At 47.7% G+C, this 18,532-nt stretch overlaps 1 non-coding gene across 1 annotated transcript; it reads right to left on the bottom strand.

The window, feature by feature from the left end:
* Positions 1–1,899: 1,899 nt before the first annotated feature.
* Positions 1,900–2,006, bottom strand: LOC113457769. Its single transcript, XR_003378266.1, has one exon. It is a non-coding gene; the product is annotated as a U6 spliceosomal RNA (small nuclear RNA).
* Positions 2,007–18,532: the final 16,526 nt, after the last annotated feature.

The raw sequence follows: 18,532 nt of genomic DNA, 5'->3' as shown, positions 1-18,532 counted from the left end.
CAAATCTAGTCACATCAGGGGTTAGGACTTCAGCATATAAACTGGGAAGTTGGGTACATTTTGTAGCCTTCTCAGAAAGAGAAACATGTTCACAACAAACTTTTAATTATGGTACAAATTCCTGCTTTATTTTTAAAAGCAAGGGCGTGTATAACCACACGCTGGCTAGAGGCTTTCTCCACAGCAGCTGGAGGTCAATCCAGTGACTTGTAACTGGCCAAAGTGCTGAAGGTGACTACTGAGTGCTCAGCCCTAACTAGGACTTCTGTGTCCCCAACCCAAAGCTCAGGGAACACTGAGCAAGAGGAGGCAGAAAGAATGGAAGAGCTCGAGGTTGGGAAGGATGCTGTGAGATGCTGTCTTCTGGACCTGACAGGACCACTGCACCCATGAACTCACTGTAGCCATGGTTACCAGCCAAAATCAAGCCACCAAGACCAGGTAGCATCCTATCAGGCAGCACTAATCAGTTGGGATGAGTTACAGAAGCAAAAAGGAGCAGACATGAAGTGGGGAGCAGATATGTTGGAGGTACGTGGGGGTAATGATTAAGGCACACTGTTCACATGAATGAAATTGCCAATAAATAAATAAAGGATATTCCATTTTTAAAAAAGGAATTGAGAAAACACACCTGTCCACAGGACGATAGAAGACTCCTGGGGAAGCCTTGTTATGTGTCAATAAGGAAGGTGATTTCCAGATTTGTTATACTTCTTGTAGTTTTCAGTATTTTTTTTTAATTTCAAATTTCAAAACATTAATATACAATACATTCTAAACAAGGAAACAGTATTTTAAGAATACAGCTTTCTAAGCCGGGTGCTGGTGGCGCACGCCTTTAATCCCAGCACTAGGGAGGCAGAGGCAGGCGGATCTCTGGGAGTTCGAGGCCAGCCTGGTCTACAAGAGCTAGTTCCGGGACAGGCTCCAAAACCACAGAGAAACCCTGTCTCGAAAAACCAAAAAAAAAAAAAATACAGCTTTCTCTGGGTATTGTGGTGCATGTCTTTAATCGCAGCCCTCATGGCTCAGAGACAGGCGGGTCTCTGAGTCAGGTTGGTCTACACAGTGAGTCCAAGATCCTGTCAACAAACAAACCCAAGCTCTCCTTAGATCGCTGCCACTCCCAAGTGTGGCACGTATGGGAGGAAAAATAAGAGTCTTCAGTTGTTGGCAGGCTTGCAGATTTATATGTGTGTCAGCTGGAGCGGCAGGAGCATTTCCCAGGTTGCTCAGCTGAATATCGTTCCCCATGAAAACAGTTCATGTGTAAGCACCCGGTATCAGGAGCTGACACCATGGCTTGAATCCCTGCCCTCCAGCTCGCTGACTTGCTAGTCTCGGGGCAAGTTTCTCTTCCTGTTTGTGAGATGAAAGGGCCAGAGATGCCAGCCTTGCTGGCTTTTGTCAGGCTACAGTGAGTTGATGCCTTTTTTTTTTTTTTTTTTTTTTTGATGCCTTAAAACAATCTCACAGCAGTTCAGAATTAGGGCAATAAAAGGGTTATTTATTTAAGGGGAAAACTTACAAATCACCATTCTAAGCAATAGTCCTCTGAGAGCAAACAGGAACAGAGTCTAGCAGCCAGAATGGGAGCCGGAAGCAAGAGAGAGGGTGAATGGTTCCCACTGCTTTTTAAACCATAAGAGGCCACGCCCAAGTGGGCTAGTATCTTAAAGACTATTGGCTGAAGGAGCAGAATGCGCTCCCACAGCAGTGAGTTACTATATGACATCAGACTCATGGCCTCTGCAGAGCGACAAGCTAGACGGGTTAACTGTTTTTCTTTTGACTGTCGTCTTTTCTTTCTAGGGGGACTTGGCATGTCACATGGCAGCTTTGGACACAGCCCTCTGCTTCCCTGGGAAGAGCTTCTTCTTCTTCTTTTTTTTTTTTTTAAATATGGAACGCTTCACATATTTGCGTGTCATTCTTGCGCAGGGGCCATGCTAATCTTCTCTGTATCGTTCCAATTTTAGTATATGTGCTGCCGAAGCAAGCATTGGGAAGAGCTTCTTAATTACCATTAGGATCATTAGCATTGACACCCAGGAAAAAGGGAATTTCAGAGAAACAGCAACGATATTTCAGTATATATATGTCTCAAGTATGACTGGGAGCCTAGGAATGAGTGATGAAAACTGCCCTTTCTTTACTGAGCATTCAAATGTAGCTGCATAGCCTGTATTCACCCAGAAATTCTAGTTAGTGGAGATATGGCTACTGGAGAGGATCCATGGAGCACCAGAATCATCCCTATCCAAGCCAAGCCTGTGTGCCAAGCTTTGGGTACTAGCGTTTCCTCAGAAGTGAGGAATGAATGACATGTGAAGTCACCCATGGAGGCCCTAGGTGGGCGCTGGTCATGTGAGATGTGCTGGGTAAATGGGACAAGAAAGCCTCTGCTTTAGTAGCCGCGTGATTTTGGGAAAGTTACACAGTCTCCCCAGGCTTCTCTGTCCTCATCTGCAAAATGGGGATATTTATACACGCTTCCTTGTGAGAAATGAAATGAGGCGTGGTTAATAAAACAGAATGTAAAATGTGATTCGTCCATTAGACTGTCAGTCAAGACCTACTCTGAGCATGACTAACTCAGAACTAAGCAAGATATGACTGAAGTTGATGCTAGGATCTTACTTCAGTCTCTCCACTGAACATGTGAGAAAGACAACAGAAAGAGGGCTCCTGCCCTATCTGTGGGAGACAACATTCTACCAGATTCTCTCCAAGGACACCAGAGAATCAGGGAGATAGGGAGGGAGGGAGGTAGAGAGAAAGAGCGAGGGCTGGAGAGATGGCTCAGAGGTAAAGAGCATTGGCTGCTCTTCCAGAGGTCCTGAGTTCAATCAGCAACCACATGGTGGCTCACAACCATCTGTAATGAGTTCTGATGCCATCTTCTGACCTGACTTAGGCATACATGTGGACAGAACACTGTATACATAATAAATAAATCTTTAAAAAAAAAAGAAAGAGAGAGAAAACTATCCAGAGTTAGTCATCTGAGGACCCCCAAGCCTCTTTCCAGCTCCATCACAGGCTGAGAGCCACTATGAAAAGTGAAGCATGGGCTTCAGAACACTGTATCATGGCTGTCAGGAAGGCCCAGTCTTTGCAGGGAAGTGAGGGGTGCCACCCATCTGTAGCCCCCACTACTTCCGAGCAAAGCAATGGTAGGAACGGAGAAAGAGTGTCTCATTGACTTTATGAATTAAATCTGAGTTTGAGTGCCTTTAATTGCTAGAAGAATCTGCATGGCAAAAGCTAACGGTCTGAAAGCCACTTTCTCTTTCCTGTCTTCTGCAAAAGGAAATAAGGCACACTGGGAGGGGCACGGATGTTGAGTGCATTGGACATTGTGAATCCAAGCAGATGGCTCAAGAATGACAGTGGTGTCCTTGTAGCCTTATGATGATGAGTTTTCTATCCATCTATCTTAGGGCTCAGAGAATCAACCCTAAGATCAGGACCATCCCTCTTCCTCCTGGGGCACTCTTTGCTTCTGAGATTCAGTCTTTATTCTCTTTCCTCTCTAGAATTGCAGCTCTATCTTGCCTTACTCTGTCATTACCTACGTGACTTAGAAACTGAACTGACTGGGGTGATGGGGAATTAGGAGCCAATAGACACACATACGTGGAAGCCAGGATCAGATAAACCACGTACTCTGACGGAGATGCACCAGCAGCCTGGAAACTCAAGGAGTTTGTTATTACAAAGCGGTGAGGAGGTGTGTTAGCTAATCACGGTAGGAACATCGCTGTAGTTTCAGACTGCCGTCCCCTGAGGAGGAAGCTCCGCTTGATACTCTCTGTGCACACTGTCAACATCCCTCCTCCCAGCAGGGAAGGCCCTGCCATTTCCCTTAGCCTGACGTGGGTCTGAGCATCGGGGTCCTTGCCACGGCCACGCTCATGCCACAAATGCTCACCCTTATCAAGCTAGTCTTGCTCTCTCTAGCTTCCCGTTCTAGAATCTTGGATGCCGGACTCCTAGGGGCCGCCAGCACGAACTCCTACGCATTGCTTCTCTGGATCGTATGCTTCTTACAGAGGAGCTCTTGCTGTGTCTTTGCAGCCTGCCCTTGCCCATCATTTTGTACTTTTTCTTGTCACCTGGAACTTAGCTACTCTTGCCACCCCTGCCTCTGACATCTCTGGGGATCCTGGTTGGATTTATCACTCCATGCTTTTCTCAGGTTAAGGGTTATAAGAGGAAAGGTTCTCTTTTGTGTTTGTATGTGCACGTGTGTATGGGGCTCAGCGGTACATGATACATGTGTACGTGTAAGCCAGTAGGTAGCATCAACTGCCTTTGTTTGTTTGTTTGTTTATTTATTTATTTATTTATTTATTTATTTATTTATTTTTATGTATACAATGTTCTGTCTGCAGGCCAGGAGAGGGCACCAGACCTCATTACAGATGGTTGTAAGCCACCATGTGGTTGCTGGGAATTGAACTCAGGACCTCTGGAAGAGCAGTCAGTGCTCTTAACCGCTGCGCCATCTCTCCAGCCCCATCAACTGCCTTTGTTGTATGAGACAGGGTCTCTCATTGGCCTGGGACACAAAATGAGCCAGCAAGTCTCAGAGATCTATCCTCCCAGAGGTAGGGGGGGTACAAGTGCATGCCACCAGGCCCAGTTTTTTTTTTTTTTTTCTAATTTTATGTAGGTCTTTATGATCACACAGCAAGCCCCTTACCAATTGAACCATCCCCTCAGCCCAGGAAAATGTTCTCAAGGGCAAACTCAAGCTTCTGGAACTTAAAGCCACAAAGCTTGAACCCAGCTGTGGCCTGCATCCCCTAGGGTATCGAAAGCAATCTTAGCATCTGATCCCCAGATCCAGACCACGGGCCAATCATGTGGCATGTTTCAAAGCTACCAGCCGCTTCAGGACCCACAGCAGCACATTGTTAGGGTCACACTCCCTTCCCTTGTGCAGCCAAAGACGGAACTGGAACACCCCACCCTCTCTCCCCCACCTCAAAACAAATACCCTGCACTGTTCTGGAAATTTCCAGCAATTAGTTGGTGCCATCACCTGTAATTAGTCACTGGCAAACACAGTGGAGATAATAAAGCTTACCAAGAGGGAAGCATGAATAAGCAGCAGCTTCCGAGTCTGTTGGGGAAGTGGCCCTGATGAATCATTTAATAGTCACGGTGATGGAACTGTGCAGGTTTTCTGTGCACACACCGCCGAGAACATATTAAGTGTGTCGGAGCCATGAGAGAGCCTTAATGATTAATTTGCCATATGCTACTGGAAAAAAAATCTCATTTCTTGACATACAGTACACGTCTACATTTTTCCTTATTAATAAAACCATCAAGAAAATATCCTTTTTCTTTCCATCTCAATAACGACTCTTGCAAGCTCATGCAGACACCCAGGGATGGGTCTTTTTTATTTTTTAAATTATATCTAAGTTCCCATGGACAATAGAACACAGCTATTTACTCTCCTGTTATATGTTTGATTTCAATTGTTGCTGATTGCTTTTTAATCATTTTTATTGACTATTCCATGGTGACATCACAGGGAAGATAATTGTTATTCCTTTTTATTTACAGAGAAAGATGTCACTGGTGGGTTAAACAACATACCTGCAACTTGGGCTGAAGGGCTTTAGATAAGAGCCCAGACTGTCAATTCCCAGAAACACAGGAATGGCAGGAGTCTGAAGATCCTAGACCCCCAAACTACCCAGTCTACTTTGGGAAAAACCTGAATTTCCCTGGAACTTGACTTCCTGTTCCGTAAAATGGGATTATCATGGAGCTTCATTGTCAGGACCCAGTAAAATGGCAGAAAGGGAAGGGCTTTGAGGATTGGATGTATCTAAGAGGTTTTTGGGTCAGCAGAGGGGGTGACCCCCTATGCTTGTCTTAGCACTATATAAACTGGGCAGGGCAGTACACACAGGTGATCCCAGCCCTGGGGAGGTGGCAGCAGGAGGATCAAGAGTTCAAAGTCATCTTCAACTGCATAGGGTGTTCAAGGCCAGCCTGGGATATGAGAACTATTGCACAGAACAGGAAACAACACCACCTCAAACAATAATAACATGAAACCCTTATGGAGTTCGGGGACGGGGGTAGTTAGCTTGGGGACTAGGTCTCAGTGTAGCTTCAGAGTTTCATCCTGGCCAGCAAGGGGTGAGGTTTGCTGCCCTGGGAGGCATGTGCTCACACTTGGTGCACGGCCCAGACGACACACCTAGATAATGTTCTCCCTTTACTCTTCATGCTACCACTTTCTCATAGAAATAACCAGTTTAGCCGGGCGGTGGTGGCGCACGCCTTTAATCCCAGCACTCGGGAGGCAGAGGCAGGCGGATCTCTGTGAGTTCGAGACCAGCCTGGTCTGCAGAGTTAGTTCCAAAACCACAGAGAAACCCTGTCTCGAAAAACCAAAAAAAAAAAAAAAGAAAGAAATAACCAGTTTATCTTCCATCTCACCCGAGGTGTGATGTAAATGGCAGGATCCTGAAAATGTTTGTGACTGGTTGGGACTGTGTCTACCACTAAAGACAGTCCTGGTGCCCTGGGTGGTTTTATGTGAACTTGACAAGAGCTAAAGTCCTCTGAGAGGAGGGGACCTCAACTGAGAAAAAACGCCTCCATAGAACTGGGCTATAGACGAGCCTGTAGGGCACTTTTTAAATTAGTGATTGGGGGGGAGGGGAAGAGCCAAACCTGCTGTGGGTGTGGCCATTCCTGGGCTGGTGGTCCTGGATTCTGTAGGAAAGCAGGCCAGGCTGAGCAAGACAGTAGCAGCACCTCTCCATGGCCTCTGCACCAGCTCCTGTCGCCAGGTTCCAGTCCTGCTTGAGTTCCTGTCCTGACTTCTTTCAACGATAGACTATATTATGACAGTGTAAGCCAAATAAGCCCTTTCCTCCCCAGCTTGCTTAGGTCATGGTGTTTCATTACAGCAATAGCAACCCTAACTAACATCTGGTGATGGATATCAACATCCAGGATGTCCCATGGCTATTGGTACCTTTGTTTAAATCAGTAGTCAGCACACTGTTGAGGAAGCAGGGGAAGCACCTTTGTGGGACACGAAGGATGCCATTTTCTCACAGTGGCTGTGGCTGCAGAGCTGGATACATCCAAGTCCTGCCCCATTGTCCAGTGCACTCGAGCAGTGAGCAATCTTGACAGCTGCATCTGGCGTTCTAGCATTGGCTTGTCTGCTCCTAAGATCAGCTGCCTCTCCTCACCCCTTGGAATGCACAGGCAGGGCAAATGGACTCAGATTATTCTAATGATGCGCGGTGGGTCAATTGAGGCTCCCAGGCCTCAGGACCTGTGTACGTAGCCTTATTTGGGGAAGAAATGGTCTTCGCAGTATGTGCTTACTTGAAGGATTTCGAGGTGAGATCATGGATTATCTGGGTGGGCCCAATGACAAATGTCTCTTTTATTTTTGAGGCTGGATCTCATCACGTAACTCAGAGAGGCCTCAGATTCATGGTCTCCTGCCATGGTCTCCCGAGTGCTGGGATTACAGGCATGCGCCACCACACCCAGTAACAGATGTCCTTAGGGCTAAAGCAGAGTGGGCTGAGACAGGGGCGCACCCATGAAGAAACAAGGGAAGAAGGCTGTGTGGAGACAGAGGCAGGAGGCGGAGTTACACAGTCAAAGAACATCAGTCTATGCTAACTGACTCCTGAAACTGTAAGAGGCCAGGAACAGCCCCTCCGTCTGGGACTTCCGACCCCCACAGCTGTGAGAGCAAGAATTCCTCTACCGTTAAGCATCTAGACGTGACAATTCTTACATGTGTGTGTGTGTGGGGGGAGAGCTAAGGGTGTGAACTGATGGTGTGTAAGAGTGTAGATTGACGGGAGTGGGGGGGGTAAGGGTGTGACTGATGGGGGAGGGAGTAAGGGGGGAGTAAGAAATAAAGCCCAAACAGAACACCTTGTAAGTCATCACTGGCTCCCTTCTCTCACCAATTTTCATCTCTGTCCAAGACTCATCCGAGTTTCCTTCATCTGAGTAAACCTTAAATCAGTTTCCTTCTCCTCATTCCTAGGGTCGCTGTCCCATCCCAGGGCTTAATCATTCCTGGCCCTTAACTTCTCCCTCTCCAAACAATCTCTCCTTCTCATTGCTGCTGAGTGCAAACTGTACTAGATCCCTCCCTTTCTCAAAGGCTGTCCATGGCTCCTTGTGTTCCTCCCGCCAGATTGCAGCCTTCTCAGACTGGTAGAGGAGAGACTTCATGCTGTACCCTTGCTACCTCTATATCTATCACCAGCTCTCTGTCTCAGATCCTCCTGCTCCAGAGAACTCACCCTCTGCCCCTGCCCTGCAGCCAAACCCTTGAACTTACTTGCCAATCCGTGGTCTCTGCTACTCCAACCAAAGGTCATTTGTGTGACCCCGTGAATTGGGATGAGCTGTCTCTCCTGTTCCACACCAGCGCCCTGTGTATACTCCTCTGTTACCATCTGCCTGTTTCCCTGAAGTTGCTGAGAAACACAACAGCCTTTCTTTGTGGGAGTTTTCTTCCTTCCTTCCTTCCTTCCTTCCTTCCTTCCTTCCTTCCTTCCTTCCTTCCTTCCTTCCTTCCTTCTTGAGACAGGGTCTCATTACATAGCCTTGGTTTGCCTGGAATTCACTATATAGAGCCTCACACTCATAGAGATCTACTTGTATCTGCTCTGGAGCACTGGGATTAAAATGCTAACCCCGCTGTTGTCTTTTGTCTCTTTTCTCCAAAGTGGTTGGTGTCCTGTAAGTGCCTGCATTGGGGTGAATAGTGCCCCCTAACTTTTACGTCCACTCAGTTCCCTAGACTGTAAGTATTAGAAAATAGCACCTTGCAGATGTAATTAACTAAGCTAAGGTCATCTTTGGTTAGGGTGTTCCCTAAATGTAGTCTAATAGTGACCTTGTAGAAGAGGAAAACATCCAGAGACATGGACATATGCATACATACCAAGAGCCCATGTGATAGTAACGATGGCCACAAGAAGCCAGGCAATACCAAAGATTGCTGACATCTGCCAGGAGCCAGGAGAGAGGGAGGGAGGGGAGGACTTGTCCCAGAACCTTCAGAGGGGACAACTTGGTTTCAGATCCCAGGCTTCAGAACTCTGGAAGAACCCATTGCTAGGAATCTGAAATGGAGCACTGCATACTGAGTGAGCTCCGTGAATGATCCAGTCCTCCCCTCTCCTCCACAGCCCCTGAGCGAAGCTCAGGCTGGAATGTCCAGGTAGCTTTCTGACTGGCCTTCCTGTGTTTGGTCAATGTAACGATACTGAGAGCTTGTGACTCCAGTGGATCCTGTGTTTATCTGTCTGATTTGTTTTTCCCTCCCGACCCTATGACAAAGTTAGCTGGATCCCGGTGCCAAAGAAGAAGGAAGAGGAGGAGGAGGAGGAGGAGGAGGAGGAGAAAAAGTCAGCTCTGGTGGGTTGCTAAAGGACAATGATAGGGAATATGCCTGAGCTCTCAGGGTAGCCACAAGCCTATTTTTAGCTAATAAATGAGAGTCGGCATGGCAGGGTCCTCCGTGACACTTGCTTTCATTACAGCATGCAGAGACTTACGGCCCGGCGACCCCTTCCATCTATGTAGTGAATAGCAAAATTGACTCGGGTCATTTCTAGCCAAGAAGGTCGTGCAAAGAACTTCAGCTTTGGAACGAAGCAAATTTGGGCTAAAATCCCAGCTCTCCCACCACCGACTGCCTGAATCACCTACAATGTCACTTCACAGGGTGGTGACAATGATCCCTGCCAGCTCACCAGGCTGGTGCTATAATTGAGATCAAGCGCATAGATGGTTACAAGTGTTTGCTGTCCTTCGGGTTCTGGGCCATGCACTCAGTCACACAGCTAAGAGGTGGGGTGCTGTCCACTGTCCAAGGTCTCACCCCTGAGGACAAGACCTACCCCACCACCGCAAAAGAGAGACAGTGGCCTCTAATGAGGGACTTGAACATGAATTAGGAATCCAGAGTGTAGGATTGTATGCATATACATTCCATATACATTATGTATCTTGATCCTCTCAAAAGCCTTTTATTTTAAAGATTCCTACCCCTGTTAAAACTATAAGTTTATTTTGGAAAGAAGGCTCATATTTTTAATGGTGGTGCCTGCCATTGTCCTGGAGAGGAATGCTTCCCTTGGAAGCTTTAAGACTCCCTTCTCCCCCACTCAAGGTCTTGGCACCTCCCAGACCTGCGAGCATCTAATGCTGGGGCCCAGACTTCAGGGCTTGAACCCCTCTCTAAGCCTCTTTCCTGCAGATACAGTGGCTCATGAGGGCAGCAGAGTGGATTTCGTTGTTCCCATCCTGAAAGTAGGGAAAATCAAGACTCTGAGAAAACTCTGCAAAGGAAAGGACGTGCACAAGAATGAGAGCTCATGTGTGGTGTGTTTGAGAATTTGTGTGTCTTTGTATGTACGCGTGTGTCTTTGTACATGCATGTGTGTCTTTGTATGTGTGTGTGTCTTTGTATGTACGTGTGTGTCTTCGTACATGCATGTGTGTCTTTGTATGTGTGTGTGTCTTTGTACGGGCGTGTATGTCTTTGTATGTACGCGTGTGTCTTCGTACATGCATGTGTGTCTTTGTATGTGTGTGTGTCTTTGTATGTACGTGTGTGTCTTCGTACATGCATGTGTGTCTTTGTATGTGTGTGTGTCTTTGTACGGGCGCATATGTCTTTGTATGTATGTGTGTGTCTTTGTATATATGTGTGTGTCTTTGTGTATATATATATGTGTGTGTGTTTTTGTATATGTGTGTGTCTTTGTATGTGTGTGCATGTGTGCATAAGTCAACCTTAGGTGTCATTTCTCAAGCGCTAGCTCCTAATTTATTTACTTATTTTTGGGTGGTTTCTCACTGGCCAAGAGAGGCTCATCTAGGGCTTCACCTCTCTCCTTACAATGCTGGGATTACAAACATGAAACACTATTTTCATCTCTCTCTCTCTCTCTCTCTCTCTCTCTCTCTCTCTCTCTCTAATGGTTTTACATGTGTGGGTTCCTTAGTATGCATACACACGTGTGGGCCTGTGCCCATGGAAGGTAGACGAGGGTGCTGGAACCCCCAGAGTTGGAGCTGTAGGCAGTTGTGAGCCATCTGATGTGGGAACTGAACTGAAGTCCCCCAGAAGAACGGCATGTGTTCTTAATTCCATCCCAGCTCTATGTCCATCTTTTAAATACAGATTCTTTCTGGGGATCTAATTCATGTCCTATGCATACGCCATCAGCACTTTACCAACTGAGTCATTACCCCAGCCCCTATAAGCAGATTTCTTGATTGTAATTCTTGACTGTGGACAGAGTGTGCTCCTGAGTGTGTATGTGTGTATGTTTGTGTGTTCATACATGCTACATTGATGCTTTTGATGATAGTTGTACCTAGAAAAAGTAGACTTGGGTCTATGGAGAATTCACACTCACAAACAGGAGCCAGGTTCTGATGGCCGTCCCCAACACCACCATCTGATCCCTCCAAACCTCTTTCATGCTATGAGTTCCCTGCCATCTTGAGCAGAGGTCAGAAGGGTTTTCATTGGGGCCTGTTAGGCCCATTTCATCCTGTCCCTCTCATTTTTTTTTATCTGCTCATGGAGGGTGTGTAGTTAAGGGCTTGTCTCTGCCAAATGCTTCTGAGGTCTGGAATGGAGAGATCAGCAGAAGCCAGAGTGCTGGTGCCATGGGAAAGCTGGCCTTTCCAAGGATCTCTCTCTTCCCTCCCCAGGTTCTCAGGCCGCATAGAATTCTCAGGGGACCAGTGGACAATTAAGACACCACTCTGGAGGGAAGAAGGCTCTGACAGCCCCACAAATCAGCCCGGCTGCCCCCCAGCCCCAGCCCCCAGCATTCACTCACACACAGGGCTTCCTAGAACAATGCCACCAAGTCATCCTGAGCCATGGAACCAGAGCACCCGACGTCATGAAAGAACACAGAAGCCTCTTTCTGGCCGGTGGCGTGATTTCAATAGCGCGCCCTTCTCAAGCAGGAAGAAACGGTTCTTGTGCCATGTCCATAACAAAAGCTGACCTCTTCCTCAGTGGCACCGTTGGGGAGGCCCTGAATCAAGCTGGGGTTATTTCCCCACCATTGCCATAGCCATAGCAACAGCTCTGATTAATGCCATGCCCCATTAGAGGGATAATGTCAGCCCTAATCAGAAACGCCTCAAGTATCTCTCTTTGCATTTTGGTAAATGGAGTAATCACATTACAGTTCGATGTGTCTGGGAGCTGATTGCTGTCGGGAAAGTCTGCCTGATTTTCCAGGTTAAGGGGTGTCAGGGGGCCTGAGCCGCAACTAATCATGGTGCCATTGTTAGGAATGTTTAGAGGGAAAACAGGGGGCACTGAGAGCGATGCCGAGGTTCTTACTCTATCCCTCCTTCTGGGTCAACAGAAGGTCCCCGGGCTGGTGGTCTGTGGGCAGGGACTCCCTCCCTGAAGATGAACTCAGTTCTCAGAGGTGGTGCCCACGCTGTGGATAAACACAAGGAGGCAGAGGCATGGCTGGCAAGAGCCGGCAGGTGGCTGAGCTGGGCCTGGCTGTCCCTTCTCCTTCTGCATCAAGCTTATGATGGACAGGCAGCCTCAGGTCATGCCACCAGGCTGGAAAACCGGCAGGAGAGTGCTCGTTCTTGGCCTGGAGATAGGAACCGGTAGGGGTGACACGTGCTGCCGAGGCAAGTAATGAGTGCAGATTTGCCCTGTCATTATAGTCCTTGGCCTTTGGCAGGTTCTGCTTTGTGGGAGAATCTGTTGAAGCTTCGCACTTGAGGGGACAGTCTCGCTGACCCCTGGGGAGCTGGTGACATCCCCTCTTCACTCCCCTTGCTGGCAGAGAAACCGAGGGACGGGGAGGTGACATCTCTCATCCCCTGTACTCTCTCTGGAATTGATTCGATGCTCAGTTCCATCTCCCTGGAGACCTTTCTACACTGCTACCTCTCTGCCTTGCAGCCCGGCTGCCTTTGTCCCCACAGGTCCACAGGTGACAGTCACAATAAATCATAGCCACCCATATGGAGAGATTAAGAGGACCTGAGGAAATATGCATTAAGCCCCTGGAGGCTATTTTTGGATGCTCCTTGGAGGGTATTTTTTTGTGGGGGGGAAGAACTCACACAGTTAACTATTTATGACATTTTGAAGGCAGAGCAGAAATAGAAGAACTGGACTTGGTGTCCCCGCCAAGGCTGAAAAAGTAAAATCTTCTCAGAGGTCTGAAGCCACTTTCAGAGCCATTAAATTTACTGTCTCTCAGACGGCATTTAATATCCAGCATAACGTTTTCATTCCTGGCCCCAGCAATAATTATTCTTTTCAGCTTTGAAAATTATCTCAGGGCCAGCTGAGGAAATCGAGTTGATGAGTTCGAGCTATCTGTCACGGGGTCACAATGTTGCCCCATGGCACTGTCCTCGTGGACACAGATCCCTTGCCAAAGAGGCCAAAGTTCATCTCAGCTCTTCAAGATCAAGGTCCCAGGTCAGGGTTGGAGTGTGGAAAATTTCGGTGGGAAGACCCAGTGCAACAGGTAAGCCGGGTGTTTTGACAGCACGAATCAGTCAATGTCTGTCTTCTACCTGCCTCTGCTTCGGGCCAACTTTTATCTTGAAGAATCAATATTCTCCCCAGGAAGATGTTGCATTAGCCGCCGTAAGGGTCCCAACATCACAGCTTGCCCTGAGATCTTACAGGCTTGTGTTCGGCTGAGCAGGAGAGAATGGATTTCCCAGGCTGAGAAGTTTCCCTGACTCCTCTATGAAGCATTACAAGGACCTCCCCTGGAGGCATGACCTTGACCATCATTGTTAATAAACACAGCTGATGGGAGGCCGTGGAAAATAAATCAAATTGAAGGTGTGGGGCCTTGCCCCCCCCCACAGCCAATAACTTTAAGCTCAATCAGCGGTTCTGAGCCTGTGGGTCACAACCCCTTTGGAGGTCGCGTATCAGATAGATACCCTTTATATCAGATATTTACATTGCGATTCATAACAGCAGTGAAATTACAGATATGAAGTAGCGACAGAATTATTTCATGCCTGGGGTCACCTCAGCACGCGGAACTGTATTAAAGGGTCACAGCACTAGGAAAGTTGAGCACCCCCGTGCTAAATGAACACATACGAGACTCACCTGGGAATGAATTAACATTATCGCCGTAGTTTCCATTACCCCTGCTGGTTCGTTTATCCTAGGTGCCACTGGTATTCGACCTGAAACCAATCCTGACAGTGGCAGGAGGTGCCCTCACGCTCCTTCAGTCCAGTCTTCGGGGGTTTCCCAGGTCTGGGACTCTGACTAGCCTCTCTTCCCATCCACCTCAGACCCAACACTTTGGGAAAACGCCCACGCTCAGGAGCTGCCATTGTAGCTCTGCGCTCTCCATAGTCAAGTAGATCTAACGGCCTACACGGCTATCCTGCTTGCTATCCACTGCTGCTCGACATCTGGTTTGGTCGATAGCACCTAACACTCCCTAGCTGGCTTCCTGGGTGCCGCCCATGTTCAGGAGTCAGGTCTGCGAGACACTGCTTCCTCTGCAGGACTGGCAACTGTAGCAGATTCGGCTTCTGTTGACCGACGTCTTCCTCAGTCCCAGCGCGGCTCCCTTCCCCGAGCGCATGCGCTGTGTCCTGGTTGCTGCCTTGCACAGAGCGTGCGCTGGAGCCTGGCACACTGTGGACTCCCCAAGAGCAGACACCACATTAGCTTTTCTCCTCATCGTATCTCTGGCACCCACCTCACACCCATCATAGAGTAGGAACACTTAATACATATTTGATGCACGAATCAGAAATGAAACTGTAGCCCGTTTCCTCAGCAGGGAGGGATTACTCATTTGGTTTTTACTGATCCATAGCTACCTGACGTCAATTAGATCGAAAGAAGGAGCCCATTATCAACCAGCTCTAGCGGGATTTTATCTCTTCGGAAGTGATACCCTCTTCAGAGAGACTGGTGCCCACAGTGAACAAGTATACAAGACAAAGAATGGTTACTTTGCTTGCGTCATAATTATATTTAATTCTGCGCAGCCCTACTAATCAATAATGTCTCTGGTCGCCCCAAATAGAGACACATTTATCATTTAGAGGGGGAGTAACACGTGGTTCGAGGTGGCTGATTTTACATCTGACTCGGTCACCAAATATTTCTCACCTTTGGTTTTCTCATCTGGAAACCTATTTCTTTTCTGATTTATGGTTCCATTAACCGATAATTCCATCCCAAGTCCCAAAGCATTCGCTTTCTGTCCTGCCTTTTGGTCACACCACAAGTAGCTCAGGGCGAGAACCTTTGCCTGACTTTTTATACATCACCACCAGGTGGCAGGAACGTGCCGCAGTCCTTTGGTCCCAAACACAAAGACAGCGCGCTTCAGAGGTTGTTGGGGTAGCTCGGCTGCGAAGGGACAGCAGACCTTTCTGTTAGTAAAAACATTGACATTTATGAAAAACAACAGCCGGAGGATTACGCACGGCCACGTCTGGGGACATTTAGAAGGGCACGAGCGTGTTCCTCGCCCACAGGGAGCTTCTAGTTTGCTGAGGGTTGTCTCGCAGTCAGACCGACACTGTGAAATTTGACTACAGCAAAGAGGCACATGGAGGAAGAGCTTGGTTTGGGCTGTAGCTTCCAGCCATTTGTGTTTATCTAAATTTAACTTGTTGAAATTAAATATAAATTTAAAAACTGCCGACTTCGTCTCAGTCCCCGGCAGCTGCGTTTCCAGCGCACGACGGGCTCCGTGTGGTTAGCCGCGACTGTGTGAGTCCACTCGGATTATAAAGGACTCCTGCCGATATATAGAGCAGCCTTCTCAGCCTCAACACTAGCATGCTTGACTCCATGATTTCCGATGGTTTCCTGGCATCAAGAGCTGGCTTTACCGCACATCACAGGGTAGTTGATGTTCCCACGTGAGAACACAGGCGAAAGGACCAGCAGGCAGATGTAACTTCAGCAGAGGGGATGGTGAGCCCGTTAAGTGCTCCAGAGATTAAACAAAGTGTGGTTATAAGGTTGGAAAGAGGTTCCCAGTTCAGACTGGAGGGTGGTGGTGGTGAGGCTTCCCCAGGGGGTCAACTGTCTCCTTGGCTTCTCCAGGGACTTGTCACACCTTGAAAAGCAGCTCAGAGGCAGCGTGTAGAATGTGCAATGGCAAGGTGGCATCTTACTGCCCAAACACTGAATTCACAAAAGTAGCGTCCACTTCATCTCCTTTGTTTTCTGTTTTCCCCTCTTAGTTACTAGTCCTGGGAGGTTATCGAAAGGCTCCCGGTTCCTTAGTGGTCCAAAGGTGGGCTTTTATATAGCGGTAAAAATCAGCTTACTCAACAGAGTGGCTCAGGAGACTCTAGACAATAAACAGTCTATGTTCATCCGGGACCCACAGACATGTAACAAAACGTCTCCTCTACCTCTGGAGTATGTCGGCCTTTGCATGCAACTTCTAGTACCATCCCTTATGCTGATCAGTTGTGTGTAGCCCAGAGGAGCCTCCAGTTCCCCACTAGGGTGAGGTAATGCTTGATAATCCTTTTGGTTTCATTGCCAACTAAGACAGGTCCACATGAACTTTTATAGCTCAACGTCTTACAAAGGGAACACAATTAACTTGCTTTGTTAGGTTGAGCAAGGCACAGGATAGGCGTGGACATCAGCAGAGACCTTCAGAGGGAGAGAAGGGGCAGCCTGGTGCCCTCCACTCAGCAGATCCAGCTCCTACTGCTTGGGCTTCATTTCTAATTCGTTTCCTGTTTGTAGTTCCCATCAGTAGGTCCCAAACTGACGCAACCCTTCAATCTCATCTCTAGTCAACTCTTGGCTTTCTTGGAAAGCACAGTCCTTAGCCGCTAGCAGACGCTCAGCGCAGTCTGTCGTGTGGGTGCTCGCTGCTCAAAGACTCAGGAACACATCCGTAGTGAGACAAACACAGGTGTACCGAGTCTGCCTCCATGAAGGAGCTCGTACAGTTCCTTGGTGAGGGAGTATTCAAGGGGCTTGTTGAAAGATCTGGCCTTCGGCAAGGCGATTGAAAGAAAGGACTAGAGAGACTTCAGGTTTGTCCTGGATATCAACAATATGTAAGCAATTTGGCACCTCAGAAATGCTGGTTCAGGAAGCAGGAAGAACAGAATGAGGCTGGGGTACCACTGACAGAAAAGCAACAATCTTCCAAAGAAAACATTTCCGCGCTAGGACGGCCTTGATTCTGTTTGGTTGTAAACACTATTTATCACAGTCTGACTGACAACAGGCTTGATTTTCACTTATTTATTTCAATGCAAAAAAATACATAATTGGATGAATATTTAAGTTTGTCCAAATGTAGAAGCAATCATGGTGGGTGACAAGCACAACTGAGGTGCCATCTTTAGCGCTGCCAGAGTGATCTTTATATCATGTCTTTTAGGTGATTGCGTTTTGCTACTTTGCATGAAATTGGCCTTCAGTATAATGATATAATGCGGACCCATCTGAGGGTCTGCCTAGCACGTTGGAGTAAATAGTGGCTCATGGTTTCTGTTGTTCGTACCTTCGCCCCTCTATTTTGATTGCGCATTCAAAAATACTGTGCGGTTGGTCTGTGTTCTTCTTCAGGTGCGGTCCCACATACCCCATATTTTCTATGTGGAGCCGAGAACAAAGGATCCATTACTTCTGGAGGCTGTTACACCCTCTCTGCTTGACTCCCCTCTTTTCTAGCAGTTGCATTACCTTCTGTTTTCAAGAGAACCTATTGTTTAAGGGGGGCGGTGCTAGGTTGGTACTTGATTGGCGGAAGTAGACCTGAGAGCTCATGAACTCTTATATCGTATTAATTTTTACTTCACAGCCCAGAATGTTGGAGTGGGAAGGCAATCCCATCATTTGTGTTATTCCCTTCACTTTCTGCCTTTTGGGTAGCGTTCCTGCTCTGTTAGTGTTCACTCATAATCTTAACCCAATGCTGAGCAAGTCACAGTGATAATTGATTCAAGGTAGGCACAAGGGCAGAAGGCAGTCTCCAGTGGCTGAAGGCAAGGGGCTGAAGATGAACGTTGGTCTTTAAACATGTCACATTTGCCCCCTCCCCAGAGCCTTGGCTGCTGCTGGTCTGTGTCCTCAAATGGCTCTCCCCTGTGACTCTTCATATGACTGGCCCCTTCCTGCCTTGAAAACATCATAAGTGGAGGAAGCCAGACACTAGAAGTCACATACTGTGCAATGTCATGTATCCAAAATGTGCACGAAAGACTCATCACAGAGATGGAGAGTTCACTGGTCATTGCCAAGGGCTGAGGAGTCCGGGGATGGGGTGAGAGCAACTATTTAGTGAGAATGGGCTTCTTGGGGGTGAGCGAGAGTGGTGGAGAGAAACCTTTTTCTTTTCTCTGCTGGAACTGGCAATTACGAAGGCTGAACATCATTAATGTCCCGGAGACCACTACACTGTGTAGTTTGAAATAGTTAAGGTAGTGAACCCTAATAAAAAGTATACAATGG

Source organism: Microtus ochrogaster, linkage group LG5 (assembly GCF_000317375.1).
Source record: "Microtus ochrogaster isolate Prairie Vole_2 linkage group LG5, MicOch1.0, whole genome shotgun sequence".
NCBI lineage: Eukaryota > Metazoa > Chordata > Mammalia > Rodentia > Cricetidae > Microtus > Microtus ochrogaster.
This window is presented reverse-complemented; position numbering and strand designations above follow the sequence as displayed.